The following is a 22283-nucleotide window of genomic DNA, read 5'->3' on the forward strand; positions in this document are numbered from 1 at the left end:
TGAGAAGAAAGGAAGTGGAGACAGAACTTCTAAGAATTTAATGACAAAAACAAAGAGAGATACAGGTGAGATGTAGGAGTTAATGGATCAAGTGAGGGAGAGATCTAGATGTATTTTTAGGTGGCTAGGAAGTAGACATTTATCAAGGAAAAATTGAAAATCATTGAAAGAGTGAAGGTTCAGGAAGAACCTTTGGCAGCTGCGTAGAAAGATGAGCAAATTCAATCTCAAAGTGTTTCATAGATTTGTTCAGTGTTACATATCCAACTAGCCAATGGTAGAGACAGAATTAGAAACCAATTATGGAACTTTCCCCCATACTGTGTTGCCTTTCATGTAGAGATAGCATCTTAACATGATGTTTAGTATAACATATATAGAGTGTAAATATTTTATATAATATAATTATGTAATGTAGGATGTAAATATTAGCCATAAATAATGTAATGTGTATACACCGTGTGGCAATGTTAATATCATTTGACCATTTATCAATTAGGGAATGGATCTTGTTTTTTTATAAGTTAATCTCAGTTCCCTATATATTTGAGGAATAAAACCTTTATCTGAGAAGCTTACTGTTTTTTTTTTGTTTACAAATTTCCCGATTTTTTTTCTAATTTTGGCTGCATAGTTTTTGTTTGTGCTAAAATTTGTTAACTTAATGCAATCAAAATTATCCATTTTACCTCCCATGATCCTCTCTATCTCTTGTTTGGTCATAAACTCTTCCCTTATTTCTCTTATTTATAGATATGATGGTCAAGTTTCTCCATTCTTCTCTATTTTGCTTATGAAATCACTCTTTTTGTCTAAATCATGCCAATTTTTAACTTATCTTGGTATGTGGAGTGAGATGTTGGTTTATGCCTGATTCTGTTAGACTGCTTTCCAGATTTCTTAGCATTTTTTTTTCCCAATAGTGAATTCTGGCCCCAGAAGCTTGGATCTTTTTTTTTTTAATTTATCAAACATCAAATAAATATAGTCATTTACTTTAGTATATTGTGTACCTAATGCATCCTTCTGATCAACCACTCTATTTCTTAGCCAGTATCAGATTGTTTTGATGATTACTGCTTTGTTGTACACTTTGAAATCTGATAGTGCTAGGCTGCCTTCCTTCATATTTTTCATTGATTCCCTTTGTATTCTTGATTATTTATTCTTCCAGATGAATTTTGTTATTAATTTTTTCTAGATCTATAAAATAATTATTTAATAATTTGGATGGTATGGCTTTGAATAAGTAAATTAATTTAAGTAGAATTGTCATTTTTATTATATTGGCTCAGCCTACCAATGAGCAGTTAATGATTTTCCATTTGTTTAGATCTATCTTTATCAAATTAAAATGTACCTACCCTTAAGGAATTTATGTTCTATGCTGTGCTTTCAAAGTTCTTTATTGAATGTAATTTTTATACCATTATGGTATGAAAATGATGCACTTAATATTTCTGATTTTCTGCATTTGTTTGTGAAGTTTTTATACCTTAATACATGGTCAAATTTTGTGAAGGTGCCATATACAGGTGAGAAAATGGTATATGCCTTTATATTCCCACTCAGCATTGCTCAAAGGTCCATCATATCTATCTTTTCTAAAATTCTATTCATCTACTTAACTTTTTTTCGTATTTATTTTAGATTTACCTAGTTCTGAGAGGGAAAAGTTAAGGTCCCCCACTAGCATAGTTTCACAGTCTATTTCCTCCTGTGACTCATTAAATTTTTCCTTTAGAAATTTGGGTACTATGCCATTTGTTACCTATTTGTTTAGTACTTCATTATTTATGGTATCTGTTAACAAAATGTAGTTTCTTTGATTATCTCTTTTAATTAGGTCTATTTTTGCTTTTGCATCTCTGAAATCATGTTTTGTATTCCTGCCTTTTTTACATCAGTTGAAGCATAATAAATTCTTCTCCATAACTTTATTGTAACTTTGTGTGTGTCCTTATAGTCAGCTCTGGTCTTTTCATCAGGAATGCCTGGAAGTCCCCTATTTCACTAAATATCCACTTTCCCTCCTGTAGTGTTATGCTTAGTTATGCTAGGCAGGTTATTTTTTTTTAAAGAATATTTAATTCATTAAGTATTTCTCAATTACATGTAAAAATTAACATTAATTTTTTCAAAGTTTTGGGTTCCAAATTATTTTTTTTCTTTCCCATTACTCCCTCTCTCCTTGAGAAGACAAGCAACTTGATATCAGTTATCCATATGAAGTCATGCAAAACATATTTCCATATTAGCCATGTTTCAAAAGAAAACAGACAAAACCCCCTCAAAAATAGAGAAAGCAAAAAAAAATATGCTTTGATTTTAATTCAGATTCCATCAGTTATTTCTTGGGGGTTTGATAGCATTTTCCATCACAAGTCCTTTTGGAGTTATCTTGGATTATTGTATTGCTGAAAATAGATGTCATTCATACTTCATTATTGTGCAATATTGCTATTACTGTGTACAATGTTCTTCTGATTCTGCTAATTTCACTTTGTATCAGTTCATAAAAGTCTTCCCAACTTTTTCTGAAAGCATCCTGTTCATCATTTCTCAGAACCACAATAGTATTCCATCACAATCATAAACCACAACTTGATTAGCCATTCTCCAAATGATGCGCATCCTCTCAATTGCTAATTCTTTGCCATCACAAAAAGAGCTTCTATAAATATTTTTGTACATACAGATCCTTCCCCTTCTTCTTTGATCTTTTTGGGATACAAATGTAGTATAGGTGTTGCTGTATCAAAGGGAATGAATAATTATATTGCTTTTTGGATGTAGTTCCAAATTGTTCACCAGATTCATTGAACCAGTTCACAATTCCACAAACAGTGCATTAGAGTCCCAATTTTTCCACCTTCCTTTGAGTGATTATTCTTAGTTGTAATCCCAGCTCCTTTGCCTCCCAATAATCATATTTGAAATCCTCCACTCCTTTATTGTGATAGTTGCTAAATCTTTTGTGATCCTGGCTCTGGCCCTATGATATTTGAATAGTTTTTTTTTTCTTTCTGCTTGTAGTACATTCTCCTTGACTTGGGTGTTCTGGAATTTAATTACAATATTCCTGAGAGTTTTCATTTTGGGGTCTCTATCAGGAATTTATAAATAGCTTCCTTTAATTTCTATTTTTCCTTACAGTTCTAGATATCTAGATATTCCCCTACAATTCTAGATCTAGAGGTTTTGCTATTTAGTTTCTTGAAATATGGTGGCTGGTGTCTGTTTTTGCTCATGAGTTTGAGGTGGTCCAATAATTCTTAAATTATCTCTCCTTAATCTATTTTTTAGGTCAGTTGTATTTCTGATCAATTTTTTCATTTCTTTTACTTTGTTTTATTGTTTCTTGATGTCACGTGGAGTCATTAGCTTCTACTTGACAAATTCTAATTCTTAAGGAATTATTTTCTTCAGTGAAGCTTTTTTTTTTAAAAAAAATCTCTTTTCCCATTTGTCCAATTCCATTCTTTAAGAAATTATTTTCTTTAGTGAGATTTTGTGCCTCTTTTACCAAACTATTAATTTCCTTTCATATTTTCTCATATTACTCTCATTTCTTTTCTCATTTTCTTCTGTTTGTTTTTTTTGCTTTTAAAAGTTATCTTTTGCTTTTGTAAAATCTTTCTTTCACTCTTCTATGAGTTCTTGTTGAGTTTTTGTCCAATCTGCATTTTTCTTTGAGACTTTGCTTTTAGATATTTTCATGTTATTGTCTTCTTCAGATTTTCTGTCTTGAACTTACCTTTCACCATAGCAGATTGTTATTTTCAGGTTCTTTTGCCGTTGTTGTTTCCTTATTTTTCCAACCTTAACTTGATCTTGAATTTTATTTTAGAGTTGCAATCTGTTTACCTCTGGGATGGGGTCACTGTCCCAATTATCAGGCTTTTTTTTCCCTTCTGTTTTCACATCTAGTTCTGGGGGTCTATAACTTTTAAGCACTTCCAAGGTGATATGATCCAAGGAGATGTGTGTTTACTTCTCTTCTGGTCTGGGTTCTAGCCCCAATCCAGGAAACACACCTGCTCCCTTTTGACAACAAGCATTAGTGACTCTTTTCTGTCCCAAATTGTGACCAGAAACTAGACCCCTGCTCTTCTGCCCTGGAACTGCTACCTGGAATTTGGGCTCCTGCTCTTTTGCAACCACAAGTACGCCTCTCTGCCTTGGAACTATGACCTGGAATTGGGTCATGGGCTTTAGAGCTTGCAAATGGTGCCATGTCCTGTACCCAGTGCCCACAAGGGGGTCCCCTGTAATAACTTTCTTACCAGGTGTCCAGTCCCTTTACCATTTTCCAGATAATGAGAACTCCTGGTACTACTGCTCCTACTTTTGCCATCACTACGGCTGCCTCCAGGGTCAACAGATGGTATTACCACCAAAATGTATTCCCAACAAGTCCCTACCATGGTGCCACAGACCTCTCCTTCTGACCTATGTCCTGAACTGGGAAAATGTCTCACTTTGACCTTTTGTTGGTTATGCTGCTCCAGGATTCAATTTGATGTCCTATTTTAAAGTTATTTGGAGGGGAATGTTGGGAGAGTTTGGCTAAAATTCTCCCTCTACTCTGCCATCTTGGCTTTACTTCAAGGTAGACAATTCTTGAGTAGGATCCTGGCAGTGAGTGTAGGTTGGTTACTTATGGAGTATCTGAGCTAAGTATCACCAGAGGGTCACCCCCTTGGAGATGAATTTTCCAACTATAGTCACTCATGAAGACAATCTACTCAGATACTTGTGGGGTTGAGTTCTATGGTGGTGAAGGGAGAACCTAAAGTGATGAAACCTTATTGAATCATTGAAGTAATGTATAAATCACATTTCAGAAAGTGTTATTTCACTGTAAAATTCTCCTGACTCTGTCATTCCTTTCTGATGCTCCTTCCTTTCATAATCTTCTGTGTGCTACATATCCCATCATCACCTCCTCATACCCCTTCATTTTTATGTGCCAATGGTCTTAACTTTTCCAATATGATTTTCAGTATATTCTACTTTCTATATTTCAATACTTCCCTTCCTACCTTTCAGCATTATGTTCCAAGAATTCCACTTTTGTTACCAACTCTTATTGGTACCTCTCTGCCAGAACTTCCTTTCACTGGATTGGTGCTAACTGGGAAAGAGGGGACTGGGTTATTACAATATCCATTGATATTGGAGCTTAAGGATGGACCTTTGTGTCACACTTCTAGGGCTGGTTCACCTTTGTTCCTGAATATCTTTGGGTTTAAAGTATCTTTGCTGTCATTCAATGACTTATGGTACTGACCAATGCAACTTTCTTTTAGGAGCTAAACGAGGATGCTTAAGATTTGAAGTGTGATGAAAGTCAACATATGCTCATGATACCATAATCCTAGGCTTTTCATAAAATAATAAGTTCCTTTCTTTGGGGGGAGTCAGGAGCTATGTTTCATCATTGGGGGAAATCCATCTACTGGTGCAGATCAGCAACTTGTCTAAAACTTATTATCTTAGAGAGTTGCCTGAAAGCACTGAGAGTTTAAGTGACTTGTCCATTATTACATAATTAGCTCATGTCAATGGTAATACTTGAATCTAGACCTTCCTAGTCCCAATGCCAGGACCCAATCCATTTTGGAACCATGGCAGAAAGTATATGGTATAATAGAATCATAAAACTTCAGAGCTAGAAATGACCTGAGAGTAGTAAGGATAGAATGGAAAGAGCATTAGTTTAGAAATCAAAATATTTAAGTTTGAATTCCAGCTAATAATAATATTCCAATAAATATTCCAGCATAATAATGATATAATGTAAGTATAATACATATTCCCTTTTCATGAATGAGGAAACTAAAGCTAAGTAAAGTTAAACAGCTGTTGGAGATCACAGAATTGGAGGATTTGAAGTGACGATCAGTGACCATGTAGTCCAACCCATTATTCAGACAGCATGTATTATACTATGTATGCCGCTGAAACATTAAGGATCAAATGACATTGTATTGAAAGTGCATTATAATTATAAAGCACAATATAGATGTCAGTTCTTTAGTTTCAGAATGTATCCATATCACATATTTTTATTTTTAAAGTTTTATTATGAACTTGACTGATATCAACAAACATAATAATTTTCATATTCAAAGGACATAAAATGAATGAGCCTGGTTTCATATGAAACCATGAATCTGCCATGTAAAGCTTGTTTTTTTTAAGTATGTATGCTATTTAATGTGGTAGTAACAACACTGCCATTCTTCTTTATTTCCCTTTCTGAATTTCCTTTATTCTCTCCTGAGTATTCAAAAAAAGTTTAATGTTTCTTCTTTTGCATCACTATCACTACCCCCTTAGAATTCCCATTACTCTCCCACAACACTCCAGCAGTCAAAAAACATTTATTAAGCACCTACTATGTGCCAGGCACTGGGGAAGCAAAGAAAAGCAAATGACAGCTCTTGTTCTTTAGGAGCACTAAGAAAATCCCTACTTTGGTAACAAAATAGTTATAGTCAAGTAAAATACATTTATGTTGTATCGCATATGAAGCATGTGCATGCCACACACGGAAACATTATATCATTTAGTACCACACAATATGGCATAATGGATAGAGTGTAGGCCTGAAAGTCAGGAAGACCTGAACTCAAGACCTGCCTCTAACCCACACTAGCTGCATGACCAAGGGCTAGTCATTTAACCTCTCATGTCCCCAAGTAATTCTCTAAGGTCATAAGTTAGAACTAAGTTGCTGATCTGCACTAGTGGGAGAAGTTTCCTCACTGGGAGCCTCGAATACTGATGAAACTAGACATGGGCACAAAATAGAACCATGAAAGAAAACATTATTCACAACGACCTTGTATTTGCTGTAAGATAACCTAAGGTTCATAACCATTAAGCATTTAAAATTTAATATTATTCATACTTTTAATTTTATATCATTGATATAATTTATCTTATATTTATTTTAGGCACAGAGTTAAATTTCCTATCTTTTAGTGAAGAGCTAATAGAATCCCTGAATGTTCCCTATGACTACACATCTCTGATGCACTACTCCAAATCTGCCTTCCAAAGGGGAACAGAACCAACAATTATAACAAGAAACCCTGACTTCATGGATGTGATTGGACAGCGCATAGATTTCAGCGATTATGACATCGAAAGACTGCATCGACGCTACAACTGCTGTAAGTACCCTGGCCTCTATGGAACCATGGCTGTTTCCTCCTGTTCTGTGGGGAAAAGTTTCAATCTGTTTGGTTCTTGCAATTAGGAAAAATTTAGTCGTAATGAAAAATGAGAGGAGAAGATTTGGAATTAAATTTGCATTGTTGCAACATGGTGTTGTAGGTAGGCAGTTTGGAGCAGTAGGTTGGAAATCAGAAAACCAAGAGTTAAGTTGTGGCCCTGCATTTATTAGCCATGTCACTTGGGGCAAGTCACTTAATTCAGTTTTCTCTACTATAAATTAGAGGTGATATTTTTTATCAGCATCCTCACAGATTTATTGTGAGGAATGCTGTGTAAACTATTAATCACCACATAACTGTGAGCTATTATTGGACCATGATTATTGGAATGAGCTTTAATTGGCTCCCTCCTAGTGAGAAAATTCTCCCTGCCAATATAGCTCAATGCCTCCTCCTACAATTTATAGTCTTAGAGTGGTGCCATGGGGTACTGAGAGGCAAAATTATTTGCCTAGAGTAACTCTCATTAGACTTGAGATCAGGGAATTTTTGTTTTTTTCCTTTCTTTGTGTTCCTAATGCTTAGCACAATGTTTGGCATGTAGGAGGTGCTTTATAGCAATTGATATTGGTGGACTGCCTGACTGACTAACACAAGCCTTATGGGTCAGAATCGGGACTTGACCATATATATTCCTGATTTCCAAGCTAGCCCTCTAGCCACTATGCTGCACTGACTCCCTTAAATACTATGTGGCTACAAGGAAGACTCAGTGGTATTTTTCTTCTAAATAGATCTTTTTGGTTGGAAACATATTTGACCCATTGTGGAGTATAGACTTACATTTGCCCTTGGAAATGTCAATTTGGCACCAGGATTTATCTACCTGACAGGTTTTGGAAGGACTGCTACAGAGTCAGAAATAGGTGTATTTGACATAGTGAAAACAGTTTTAAGACAGTACTTGGAGGACAATGAAATATACAAATTCCTAAGGAGAAATGGATAGAAGATTGAAGGATGGAAGATGGAGGAAAAAGATGTAAGAAGCTGGGCTGTTACTCAGCCAGCTCAGTAATTTGAGGAAGATAGAAAGAAGTAGGCATTGATTCAACATATCCCTTAATAATATTTCCAAGTTAGGGCAGCTTTACCAACCTTTCCTTTCTATGTTGGCTGTGTGAGCTGCCATTATCAGAGCTCCTCAGGGCACTCAACTTACTGCCCAAGACTTGCTGATTTCCATTTCCCCCTCAATGCCTTCCTTATTACTCAACTGAATCACTCGTTGAACGAAAAACAGGTTACCTCCTAACTAGAGAATCATTCAATGATTTTTGCCTTCTGTAGCTTCTTCCATAACCTTTATGGATTCATGTGATTTTGAACTGGAAAATATTTGCGGCATGATTCAAGGCTCAGAAGATAATGGTGACTGGCGAAGGGTTTCTCAGGTGCCTGGTGGGCCTGACACTGATCAATCAAGCCTGGATAAGTGCAAAGGTAACAACCAGAGTTGGCTCTTACATAGTTTGCTTTCTTCAGCAGACCTCTTAGCATTTGTCTTTAGCTTAGTTATGCCCTAGGCTTATAGATTTAGAGCTGCTAGGGACCTTAGAGGGCATCTAGTCTAACCTCTTCATTTTACAGGTGAGGAAATTAATGTTCACAGAGTCTGAGTGACATGTCCAGGGTCACACAGGTAGCCAGTGCCACAGGCCTGATGGGAATCCAAGTCTTCTTGATTCCCAGTCTAGGAAGTTTATCTCCTACACCAGGCTGGTGCTCTAATGGAAAAAGGTAAATGTTGTCTAAAGACAGCATGGCGTCTTATTTCTAAGCTCTATGAGTCTTATTAGACTTATTATCAAGTTTTAAATTCATATTAAGAGCAGTTTTGGAATTTGACTTGTTGCTGCAGCAAATTAAAATGATTAAAGTCTTCTCCCTTAGTTTCCTGCAACTGCAACATCTCAGTGAGTTCAGACAGTGATGAGGTGGAAAGGACAGGGACTCTGGCATGGTAGGGCTCTGGGTTTGAATCCCACCTGTGATTTTACTACCGATAAATCACTCAACTTCTTTGAATCTGTTTTCTCATTTGTAGAATGAGAGGGTTGGACTCAGTGACCTCAGAGGTCCCTTCCAGCCCCAGATCTTTGGTCTATAGTTCAGATCCTGGGCTTCCAACCTGAGGAGAGATTTCTTCAGCAATTGTGTTCCTATGTGTACATACATTTGTGTGTGTGTGTGTGTGTGTGTGTGTGTGTGTGTGTGTGTGTGTGTGTGTAGGAGGGAACATGGGAGGGGATGGGTACTTGTGGACTCTGCCCATTCCCCAGGAGTTCTACTAAGGGATAAGTGAGTGGGAAGGAAAAAAGGTGGAAGGGGAAGGGAAGGAACCAGTCTTAAGCCCTCTTTATATTCAGTTCAAATCGGGGCTTGCATTTTGTTGTCTGCCTGCTCATTTAGATCAGACAATTCTGTTTGCATCAAGCAACAGGCCCAATATGAAGGCAGAATTATCTGAGAAAGGATGGATGGTAGAGGAATTTTTCTTTGCAGTTCCATAGGTTATGACTAGATCCTTTAGAGCCAGAAGAGGAGAAATGAATAGCTTGTAATTTCCTGGAGAAAAGACGTGGCTGTGTTTGTGCATGCACACATGGGTGTGCGTGTGTGTGTTTATGTGTGTGAGTGAGATTAAACTGTGTGTTTTACTGTTCTTTGAAAAAAATCTGATCTTCTCACATGATCAAAGAAAAGGAAAAACCTTGGCAGATGACATTTCATTTATTCTAACTGTTGCACATTTCCCTTTGCAATTTGGTTTGGGCTAACATTGTCTTAAAACACCACATTTCTAGTCCCACACTTGACGTCTGTTTCTGGTAAAACCAGATGCTAAAACTTAGGGCATTATACTAGTTCTAATGGTCAGGTCAGGACACTGAGAAGGCCAGAATCTTAAGACTCTAGGGGTCTCAGGAGCCATCTTGTTCAGTTGAGTAAACTGTGGTGCAGGGGAAATAAGTGATTACTTAGGTCACAGGGGCAGTGTCAGAGGTGGAATCTAAATCCATGTCCTCTGGCTGCTGAGACAATGCTCTTTCCATCATAAAGCTTTTAGTAATCACTTCTTTATAAGCTGTCTGGAGTCTGGAGAGGGCCTTCAAAGTTCCCTTTCTTAAACTTCGCAGGACAATCATTGGGTAGTTGGGGGAGAATACGATAGGTGAAAGAGCAAATTGCTCTTGTGTTCTGGGGGGAGGGGGAAATGGGAAGGTTAAAAATAGAGGGGCAGACTGAAGCAAGTCTCTGAACTTAGGGTTTTTGTTTTTCTTTTCCTTGTGCTTTGGAATTGTTATTACTTGAAATCAGAAATAATTTGTTAAGATTTTTTTCTAATATTGCCTTTTCCATAAAATATGGACTCCCAAAGGGCAGGGACCATATTTCATCACATCTTAGTGTTCGCTTTGAACATAGCTGGTGTTGAGCAAAAACTTACAAAGCAACTCTTAAGTAGCTAATTAAGAAGCAAATAACCCCCTCTGACCAGCCCCATGATCTTCCAGCAGCAAATTTTCCTCAGAAGGCTGAGTAAGTAGAATTGTAGTGATGGTATATTAGAGCAGAAATAAACTTTGAGTGCCTCTAGCCCAAGTTTTACAGTTTTGTAAATCTGAGGATTTTTATAAACAAGAAAACTGAGGCTCAAAAAAGATAAATGATTCATACAATTTGGACCCTTCTGGACTGGATGGTTCACAAGGAAAACTGAGGCAGGCATTTCCCTGAGCATGGAGCAATGATTCATCCTATCCCACATTTCTCCATTGGCATGTGAAGATAGAACTCAAGGGAGGCAACATGGTGTATGGGGATGCCTATCTGAAGTTAGGGAACCTAGGTTCAAATCCTACCTTTGTCTTTGGGAATTCTCTTAATCCTTCTATGCCTCATTTCCCTCATATGTAAAGTGAAGGGCCTGGACTAGATGGTGTGTAAGATACTTCGCAGCTCTAGATCACTAAGGTTTTTGGTGTCCTCTTTTCTTATTCCTTCAATTATATAGTTACCTCAGCCAGATGACACAATGGATGGAGCACTTGGTCTGGAGTCAGGGAGACCTTAGTTCAAGTCTGGCCTCAGATGCTTACTGACTATGTGGCACTGAGCAAGTTATTTAATTGCCTCAGATTGCTCATTTGTAAAATAAAGATGATGATAGCGCCGACCTCCCAGGGTTGCTGTGAGGACTAAGTCAGAGAGCCGTAAAGTTCTTAGCGCAGTGCACACATCACAGAAAGCATGATATAAATCTTAGCTATTATTATTTTCATCATCAGGATTAGCTAGTAGGACACAAGAATTCAGGAAGAGTGCGAATCAGGGCAGACTATCAAAGGGCTTTATTTTCTTCACCATCACTATTTCTGTAATCCTCAGAACTGTGGTGCATTTACATTTCCTGAGAGGATATTCAAATCCTTGGCTTGAATTAACCATAGTATATGCAGTTGTAGAAACTACTTGGTTTTTTTTTTGTTAATTTTTATTAATCTGTTTTGATTTATCAACAATCACTTCCATAAGCTTTTGAGTTTTAAATTTTTCTCCCCCTCTCTTTGCACCTCCCTCCCCAAGACGGCGCATAATCTGATATAGGCTATACATATACATTCCTATTAAACATATTTTCAAATTAGTGATGTTGTGAGGAAGAATTAGAACCAAAAAGAGGTACCACAAGAAAGAGGAAACAAAACAAAACGGAAGAAAAAAATAGTAAATAGTATGTTTTGATCTGCATTCAAACTCCATAGTTTTTTCTTTGGATGTGGATAACATTTTCCATCATGAGACTTTTGGAGATGTCTTATATCCTTGCATTGTTGAGAAGAGCCAAGCCTATCAAAGTCAGTCATTGCACAACATGGCTGCTACTATGTACAATGTTCTCCTGGTTCTACTCACTTCACTCAGCATTAGTCCATGCAAGTCTTTCCAGGTTTTTCTGAAGTCAGCCTGTTCATCATTTCTTATAGAACAATAGAATTCCATTCCATTCATATACTACAACTTGTTCAGCGATTCCCCAATTGATGGGCATCCCCTCAATTTCCAATTCTTTGCCACCACAAAAAGAGCTGCTATAAATATTTTTATACATGTGGGTCCTTTCTCCATTTTTATGATCTTTTTGGGGTATAGCTCTAGAAGGGCTATTGCTGGGTCAAAGGGCATGCACATTTTTATAGCCCTTTGGGTATATTTCCAAATTGTTCTCCAAAATGGTTGGGTGGAAACTACTTGTTAACCGGTGTGATAAACTCCTCTCCTTGTTTGATCTCCCTTCTTCCTTTCTCCTATTCCTGATGGTGTGTCCTTAGAGGCACTGTTCCATAGAGCACCTCTTTTCCTTCTGAAAGAAGAATGGGTATGTAGATTTGGAAGAATCTCCGACCTGGAGCCAAATTTTTGGTGTGAACATTCATGCTTCAGAAATCAACGAACATTCCAAATCAGAGCCTGATTTTTTTTGTTTATTCTGTTGAATTTCTAGACTTAAGGAAATGATGGAGAAAATGATCATGCAGATTAAATTTAAAAATCTGTCATGCATACAGTTTTTTTCCCCCACAGAAATCTAGTTGTTAAATATTTATCAGCACACCCATGAACCTGCCCCATTTTGCCTGGCTGCCTTGGCAGGGTTTGAAATGATATTTGAAATGACATAATAGTGTTTTTTTTTTAAAATAGTCCTGTGCCTCAGTTTCCCCTCTTGCCAATTGTGATTAGACCTGGAGTCATGTAAAAGCATAGTGTTTTGCTATTGTAAATGTGTGGTTTTTTAAATACATATGTAGCCAATTGACTAATATTTTGTTTAGCATATAAAGTCAGGTCCTGACTCTGTACTGTACTTTAGGTTGTAGGAAATGAAAAAAAATCCCGAGTTTATGATGGCTTCATGTATTAAAATTAAGTACACCTACCTACCTATGAAATTTCCCTTTAGGAGCTAGGGTCTTCAAGTCTCTTTTCTCTCTTCTCCCAGGTTCCTGTTTCTTTATGCACTTCAAAAGCAGCTCTGTGAACGAGGAGGGAAATGCAATCCTGGAAAGTCGATTATTTTACCCCAACAGAGTGTTTCAGTGCTTGCAGTTTTATTACTACAACAGCAGTAACAATGATGTCAAGCTCAAGATCTACATCAGGGAGTATACCACAGCCCTTCATAAAACCTTTCTTACTCTAGTGGATGAAATGAAAGGTATGAGGTTCCATTTTCAGGGAAACTAAGTTTGACTTTGATCTGAGACCTTCTGTAGCTCTTTGCTTCCCTTTTCCCAGCATGTCAAAAGCTTCTTTCCTTTATCACACAATGCTTTTCTCTCCCAAGAGGGCACAAGGTGTGTTGGTATCCATGAGAGATGGCCAGTATATTAATAAGGAAGGACTGGTTTTATGAGGAGCCAAAGGAAATGTTTTTTGACAATTGGGGAAACAAAAAAAAATAGATTAGACTGCCGTGGGGAAAGGGTGCAAACAGTTAAGTGCCCTGTCACTGAAGATCTTAAAGCAGATGACCACTTTTGGGGATGTTGCAGCTAAAATTAATGATTTAGAAAGGGGTTGGTCTAGAAGATCTGTCATCTCCTTCTTCATTTCAAGTTTACAATTCTATATTGAGATAGCACCTTTATATACACAGAGTGAGAGGCGGAGAAGTGGATGGAGCACTGAGGCTGGAGATGAGTTCAAATCCAACCCTAGATACTATGAGTGACCCTGGGCAAGTCTCTTCACCTCCATATGCCTTAATTTTTTCAGCTGTAAAATGAGGATAATACCATGTACCTCACAGAGCACACATTAAATGGTTAATAAAGGCTTGTTCCTCCTTTCTGTTTGTCAATAGGTTAGGTAAATTCCCCAGCTATCAAGGCATTAGGGAGAGTTGCTAGAGGGCAAGATTTTAGGAAGTAATTTTTCTAAGGATTGGTAGCAATCTGTGTATTATCACTGGGGAACTGGTGCTAACTTTGCCAAATTTGTTTCCAAGGAACTCATACATCTGTAGGATTTTCAAGTTAATAGGATCTTAAAATTCTTAGACAGGTCCAAAATATAAACAGACTCATGGAATGTTTAGGACATGATAGTACTATAAAAAGAGATCTAGGAATATCCTGCTTTTATCACTACACTTTGAGGATGATGTTGTAGGAGATAAATAAATATCATGGTAAAGCAGAAAGTGTGATGGATTAGGGATCCAAGGACCTGAGTTTAAATTATGGCACTGCCATTTACTAACTGATAGGGTAAGCCACTTAACCCCTGTGAGTCTTAACTTTCTCATCGATAAAATGAGTGAGTTGCCTATACAGTCCCTTCTAGTTATAACTCTATGATCCTATTGGTACATTCCTTCGAAACAATCTGTGATGTGAACATCAGACAAAGGCCATTGTTCTGACTCAGTGTGTTATTTCAAAGACCTGAGTTCAAATCTAGTCTCAGACGCTTGCTACCTGTTTGACCCTGGGCTAGTCATTTAAGCTCTGTCTGCTTCAGTTTCTTCATCTGGAAAATGGGAATAATAATAACACCTACCTCTCAGGGAACATAGTAGATGCTTAATAAATGCTTATTCCCCCTTTTCCTATTCTAATAGGCCAGATAAATTCCCCAAATATCAAAATATTGGGGAGAGTTTCTGGGGAGCAAGATTTCAGGAAGTAATCTTTCTAAGGATTGGTAGTATTTTGTGTGTTTTCACTGGGGAATGGGCAGCAAACTTTTGTGTTATTGGTAGGATCAAATGAGCTTTTTGTAAAGTGCTTTGCAAACCTTAAAGCACTATAAAAATTCTAGCTATTATTAATTTTAGTTCTTACATTCTTTTTTAATAATTAATTTATTTTTAGTTTTCAACATCCACTTCCATAAGATTTTGAATTTTAAATTTTCTCCCCCTCCCACTCTTCTCACCATCCCAAGATGGTGTGCAATCTGATATAGGCTCTACTTATACATTCATATTAAACATTTTCCCATTGGTCATGATGTAAAGAACAATTAGAACTAATGGGAGGAACCACAAGAATGAAGCAATAAAGCAAAACAGCAAAGGAAAAGCAAATAGTATGCTTCCATCTGCATTCAGACTCCATAGTTCTTTCTCTAGATGTGGATAGCATTTTCCATCATGAGTCTTTTGGAGTTGTCTTAGATTCTTGCATTGCTGTGAAAAGCCAAGTCTATCAAAGTCAGTCATTGTACAATGTGGCTATTACTATGTACAATGTTCTCCTGGTTCTGCTCATTTCACTCTTCATCAGTTCATGTAAGTCTTTCCAGGATTTTTTGAAGTCTGCCTGCTCATCATTTCTTATAGTACAACAGTATTTCTTTACATTCATATGCCACAACTTGTTCAGCCATTCCCCAATTGATGGGCATCCCCTTAATTTCCAATTCTTTGCCACCACTAAAGAGCTGCTATAAATATTTTTTTGTACATGTGAGTCCTTTTCCTGTTTTTATGATCTCCTTGGGATATAGACCTAGAATTGCTGGATCAATGGGTATGCACAATTTTATAGCCCTTTGGCCATAGTGCCAAATTGCTTTCCAAAATGATTGGATTATTTCACAACCTCCACCGACAATGCATTAGTGTTCCAGTTTTCCCACATCTTCTCCAACATTTATCATTGTCCTGTTTGGTCATGTTAGCCAATCTGATAGGTGTGATGTGGTACCTCAGAGTTGTTTTGATTTGCATTTCTCTAATCAACAGTGATTTAAAACATTTTTTTCATATGATTATAGATAGCTTTAATTTCTTCCTCTGAAAACTGCCTGTTCATATCCTTTGACCATTTATCAATTGGGGAATGACTTGTACTCTTATAAATTTGACTCAGTTCTCTATACATTTTAGAAATGATGCCTTTATCAGAGACACTGGTCGATCTATGGAGAAGTGAAGGATTTATGACCAAACAAGAGATATAGAAGATTATGAAATGCAAAATGGATAATTTTGGTTACATTAAATTGGAAAGTTTTTGCACAAACATAGCCAATGCATCCAAGATTAGAAAGGAAGTAGAAAACTGGGAAATAATTTTTACAACCAGTTCTTACATTCTTGTAAGCAGAAGTAACACTTGATTGCTGAATATGGCTTCTTATTTAGCCCTATAATCCTAGAAAAGTATAGGCAATTTTGTAGGTTACTAGAAATGTGCTTAAACATTCTTTCAGATCATGTGATCTTGCATGAATATTTGGAAGTAAAATGTTTGAATTTAAAACGTTATTGACTTGTTTGGTCTTGGAGGTGAGGGACTATTGTTATTCATTAGTACATGACTCGGTAATTGATTCACTTTAAAAAGCCACCAGTTCTCTTCTATTACAGATGTGTCCCATGGGAGCTGGCAACTCTATTATGTACCATTGGCAGCTACCAACAAATTCAGGGTGGTATTTGAAGGAACTCAAGGTATGGGCTCGTCAGGTGGTGGTATCTCCATTGATGACATCAACCTTTCAGAAACTTGGTGCCCTCATCATGTCTGGAGGATAAGTAATTTCACGAAAATCCTTAGCTCAAGGGGAGTCATCTATAGCCCTCCATTTTATTCTGACAAAGGCTATGCCTTTCAGGTTCAGTTAAATGTAAGTGATCAGACTAATGTAGGGATATATTTCTCCCTGATCTCTGGAGCCAATGATGAACAATTACAGTGGCCATGTCCATGGCAACACAAGCCACAATGACGCTATTGGATCAAAATCCTGATATTTGTCGGTGCATGTCCAACAAGAGGAGTGTGACTACAGATCCATTCAAGACAATTGGTTTGTGATTTTTTTTCTTTACTGCTGACACAATATATTAATTTCAATGGGAAGGTGGGGAGGGAGGGAAAAAAGAAAAGGGGGGGGAAGAATGAAAATGCCACTAAGTTGCTGGTCAGTTAATAGGGACCACTAATAGATTTAGTACTAGATCCCAGAGTCTTTGGAGCAGGGGAGCTTGTGAGGGAGTATTGCAATAGTTGTGGGGAGGTGGGTGTCAAGAATGATGATCAGTAGAAGCTTCAGTAGAGAAACCTAGAATGAGAAGGGTGGACACATGAGAAATATGGACTGATTCAAAGGGTAATTACTACCCCCAACTCATTCTCAACCTCTGATTTATGTCTCATTTCTGTTTCTTGGTCACTTACCTTTACTGTCCACTCTTGGTGTGAACTAACTACCTTGGGTACATGAGGGTTGGATATGATAGTTTTATAATTCAGTTCTTGAATAGAAGAGAACTGCTTTTATTATTTTTTTAATCCTGGATGCCAGAATTTGTTTTTTTTTTAATGTTCTTTTTTTTTAAATTTAAAAATTTGTTTTTTTAATATTTATTTAAAATTTTTTGAGTTCTGAATTCTCTCGGTCCCTCCCCCCCTTCCCCACCCATTGAGAAGGCAAGAAATGTGATATCAATTATACATGTGAAATCATGTAAAACACATTTCAATATTAAACATATTGCAAAAAAGGCAAGAAAAATAGAAAAAGTGAAAAAAAATTATGCTTCAACCTGTACTGAGACTCCATCAGTTCTTTCTTTGGAGGTGAATAACATTTTTCATCATAACTCCTTCTGCATTTTCTTGGCTTGCTGAGAATGGCTGTCATTCAGAGTTGATCATTATACAATTATTGCTATTACTATGTACAATGTGCTCCTTATTCTGCTCACTTCACTTTGCATGAGTTCATATAAATCCTTCGAGGTTTATCTGAAACCGTCCTGCTCATTATTTCTTATAACACAATAGTATTCCATCACAATCATGTACCACAACTTGTTTAGCTGTTCTCAAATTACAGACATCCCCTCAATTTCCAATTTTTTGCCACCACACAAAGAGTAGCTGTGTGTGTATATGTGTGTGTATACGTATATATATACACACATATGTATATGTATGTAAATATGTATGTATATATTATATATGTGTACACACACACACACACACATATTCACACTTGTACATATAGGTCCTATCTTTAGAGCCACAGAGGATGGAATAGAACTGCCTTTCATGGAGTCAGTATTGATTCCTTTGCAATTTCCTCAACCCATTTTGAGTAGTACTGAGTAACTAAAAGAGGTCATCTTGGGGTCAGAACATATGGCATAATGGAAATAGTGCTCTCTGTATGATCCTGGGCAAATTACATTGCATCACTCTCCAGTTACACCACAGTGGTGATCATCAACTCAACCTATGAAACAGGCCAGTTCTATCTACTATGTATTCCTGCAGCATCAAATATGTTGGTAACAAGCTCCATTGGTCAGGCAGAGAAAGTATCACAGGCCAGATGCACCATGTAGTTACTTTATAACTTTATGCTTACATTATTGTACCATTTGTGCTTTCCTAATCTCAAAAAATCTGACCTTACTGTACATGACTCAGAAATATGAATGGCTTTTTTCAGATAGTGATAATAAAATCTTTTTTTGGGACAAACCCTCCAAAGTAGGCGTGATGGCAACTTTCCCTAATGGAACATCATATAGCAGAGGTCGAGGATATGGAACTAGTACCTACATAACACAGAAATGGCTACAAAGCAGAGATTTTATCAAAGGAGATACTGTCTACATTCCTTTGACGGTGAAAGGTATGTAAATACAAGGTGGCCCTGCTGTTGAGAATGTTTTTCTTTATGTGACAGTAGGCGACTTTCTGTGTAGTTTCTGTGTTCTCTTTTCAGCTATAAGAGATTATGTATGACATCAAAGTATATTTCATATTTCAATAGTTCTCATGTTTTGTTAATTAGAGCTGTAATTTAGTTCATGTTAAATATACCTTGTGAGAAGCAATGTGGCATAGAGGATAGAGAACTGGCATCAGAGTCAAGATGGCCTGTGTTCAAGTCCTACTTCCTATTCATACAGGCCTTGTGATCCTGGCCACAGTCCTTAACCTATGTGTGCCAGGGATTTCACCAAGCTAATAAATTAAGAATAGTTGTCAATATGTGTTCATAGGAGTTTCTTCACTATGACCTCTGTATACTAGTGAAATTATAGATCCACACCGAAACACCCACCACACCTGGGGAGGGGTGCTCTTTGGGCCTCTGTTTCCTTATCTGTAAAGTGAAGGTGATGGGATTATCTGTAGTTTAAGGTTCCTGGCTCTAACATGCTCTACTCTTTGATCTTCCTGATTTAAGACTTGATAAGAAGAGATCTTATTGTTAGCAGGTAGCCCAATTTAAAATGTTGGCACATTTTGACTTTCCTATGTTCAAATAGAAGGAAAACCAGATTATATCCCTTGTCATGCATCCCTTAGCATTGTTCTATTCCTCTGGAGGGAGATAAATGTTTCTGTAGGAAATAAAATTGATAGTTTTATTAATTCTGCCATATCTTGTATTATTTGCACATTTATAATTTTGTTTTTGTATCCAGTGTGTGGCACATTGTAAGTGCTTAAAACACAGGTACTTTCTGATTGATTAGTGAAAGCAAGTAAAATGTGTTAGTTCTGAGCAAACACAGATTTAGCTCTGCCAGTTTTCCCCACTCTGAAACCTCCTAAAACATGCACCATGTTTTTCTGCATTGGAATGTCCATGTCTTCAACAAAATTCCCATCAAATGGTCATCCAGCCTTCCCTTGAAGACTTCCAGTGAAGGAGAACACAGCAGCTAATGCCTCACCTTTCATATTATATTCTATTTACTCTACTTTTATCTTCTATGTACCTAGTTATTATGGTTTATTCCATTAGAATGGACACTCCTTAAAGGCAGGGACAGGTTATTTTTTTTCCTTTCTTTGTATCCCTGGTACTTAGTACCATGGCTGGAACATAGTAAGTGCTTAATATCAGCCAATGATTGTTGACTGATTGACCCAGCCTTAATTTCTACAGGATTGTAAATGTTCCAACATACCCACAATTCCAAAACTTAAGACCCCATGGTTATTAAAACAAAAACCAACTTCTATTCATGTACCCTTTTCTCCTTTAAATCTATCACATCTCCTTTTCACTGAGTCATCATCTATCCCTACAAAGGTGTCAATTAATCCATCGAAACCTCACATAAATCACTGTGAAAACTTTACCTGTGAGAATGATGGCATCTATGTTACTTGCAATGAGAAAGCAGAATTCAGGTAAGAAGACACCTTAGTATCTCTACGTATACTTTGATCTATTTGGTATCTTTGTGAAGTGTCTCCAGTTACAAAAAAGAGGTTTGAAAGTTGATGAAAAGTATCCCCTCAATAATCCTCAGAATGCTGCTGATAAAATATTCATAGAATCTTACATTCATAGACTTGGAGCTGCATAGACACGTCAAACTTGACATATCCAAATACAGAGCTCATGATCTTTTCCCAAAACTCTTTCCTCTTTCCAACTTTCATTTTATTGTCAAGGGCACTTGACATCCTCCCAGTCACCCATGCTCTCAACCACATTATTATTCTTGACTCCTAACTTGTACTCATCCCAGGTGGCCAGTCTGTTGTTAAGTTTTTTTTTTGTTTCTATCTTCACAACATCTTTCATATGCATCCCCTTTTCTCCACTCACAAGCATGCCACCATGATTAGGACCATCATCACTTCACCCTTGAGCTATTGTAATAGCCTGTCATGGTCTCTTTACCTCATTTCTTCATCTTCTATTATATGTTCTGGTCAGTTGCCAAAATAATCTTCCTGAAGCTCAGATTTGACTCGCTCACCTGTATACCCAGGAAACTTCAGTGGTTCCCTATTACCTTCAGGGGCAAATATATAATTCTTTTTTTTTTTTTTTGGTGAGGCAATTGGGGTTAAGTGACTTGCCCAGTGTCACACAGCTAGTAAGTGTCAAATGTCTGCTCTGAGACCAGATTTGAACTCAGGTCCTCCTGGCTCCAGGGCCAGTGCTCTGTTCACTGCATCACCTAGTTGCCCCTCTTTGTTCATCTTTTAAAGCCATTCACTACCAGGTCCCTTCCTACCTTTTCAGTCTTCTTGTACTTTACTCCTCTTCACACTTTGAGGTACAGTGACACTGGCCTTCTTGCTGATCCTCACATAAACCCTCCATCTCCCACCTCCATGCCTTTCTCCTGAGGTCACTTATTCCTGGAATATTCTCCTTCCTTACCTCTGCCTCTTGGCTTCTCTGGTTTCCCTCAACACTCACCTTAGATCTCTTGAACTTCTGCAAGAGGCTTTTCCTGGTTCATCCCCTCTCCCACTCCCACTGCTAATGCCTTCCTTATAAGATAGCCTCCTATTTACACAGCATGTATCTTGTATATATGCAGTTTGTTATCTCCCTCCCTAGAATGTGAGCTTCTTGAGGATAGAGATCATATTTTCACCTTTCTCTGTATCGTGAGGACTTAGTACAATGCTTGGCATATAGTGAAGTGTTTAATAATTGCTTGTTGATTGACTGAATACATATATTCCTGTGAGGAAGAAAAACGTTTTTTCTAACTCAAAGAAGTTCAAGATTTTGCGCTTATAATATGGGGAAATGGTTAATATTTCCATTAAAAATGGGAATGAAAAAACATGCTTATTGCATTTAAGTATAAGGCCAGGGATGACTCAATAGTGCAGAATGATATGGTAGGAAGAATATAGAATTAGAAGCCAGGAGTCCTTGGTTCAAGTTCCATCTCTTTCACCTTCTCTGAGCCTCAGTTTTTTCATCAGTAAAATGAGTATAATGTTTTAGAGAGTTTGATCTAATAATACACACAGGAAAAGCATATAGATAAAGAATGATTATTCCCAGATCTACAATATGCAACTAAATAGTCATTGATTTGGCCTATTAGTCTTGGAGAGACTCTTGGAGAGATGGATGGTGAACTGACTCCATGATTTATTAAGAAGAAGAAAATAATCTGGGATATTTTTCAGAAATCCTATGCCCTTTGAACAATCCTGAGCTGCTCTCAAAACTTTTTTTTTAACAACAGTATTCTTCCAGTGATACAATGTAGCTGGAATCATAGAA

At 37.2% G+C, this 22283-nt stretch overlaps 1 pseudogene; it reads left to right on the top strand.

The window, feature by feature from the left end:
• The window catches only part of LOC114053971, a 47233-nt pseudogene that overhangs the window by 14201 nt on the left and 10749 nt on the right, over nucleotides 1-22283 (top strand).

Source organism: Vombatus ursinus, unplaced genomic scaffold, assembly GCF_900497805.2.
Source record: "Vombatus ursinus unplaced genomic scaffold, bare-nosed wombat genome assembly UNPS02014812.1, whole genome shotgun sequence".
Classification (NCBI taxonomy): domain Eukaryota; kingdom Metazoa; phylum Chordata; class Mammalia; order Diprotodontia; family Vombatidae; genus Vombatus; species Vombatus ursinus.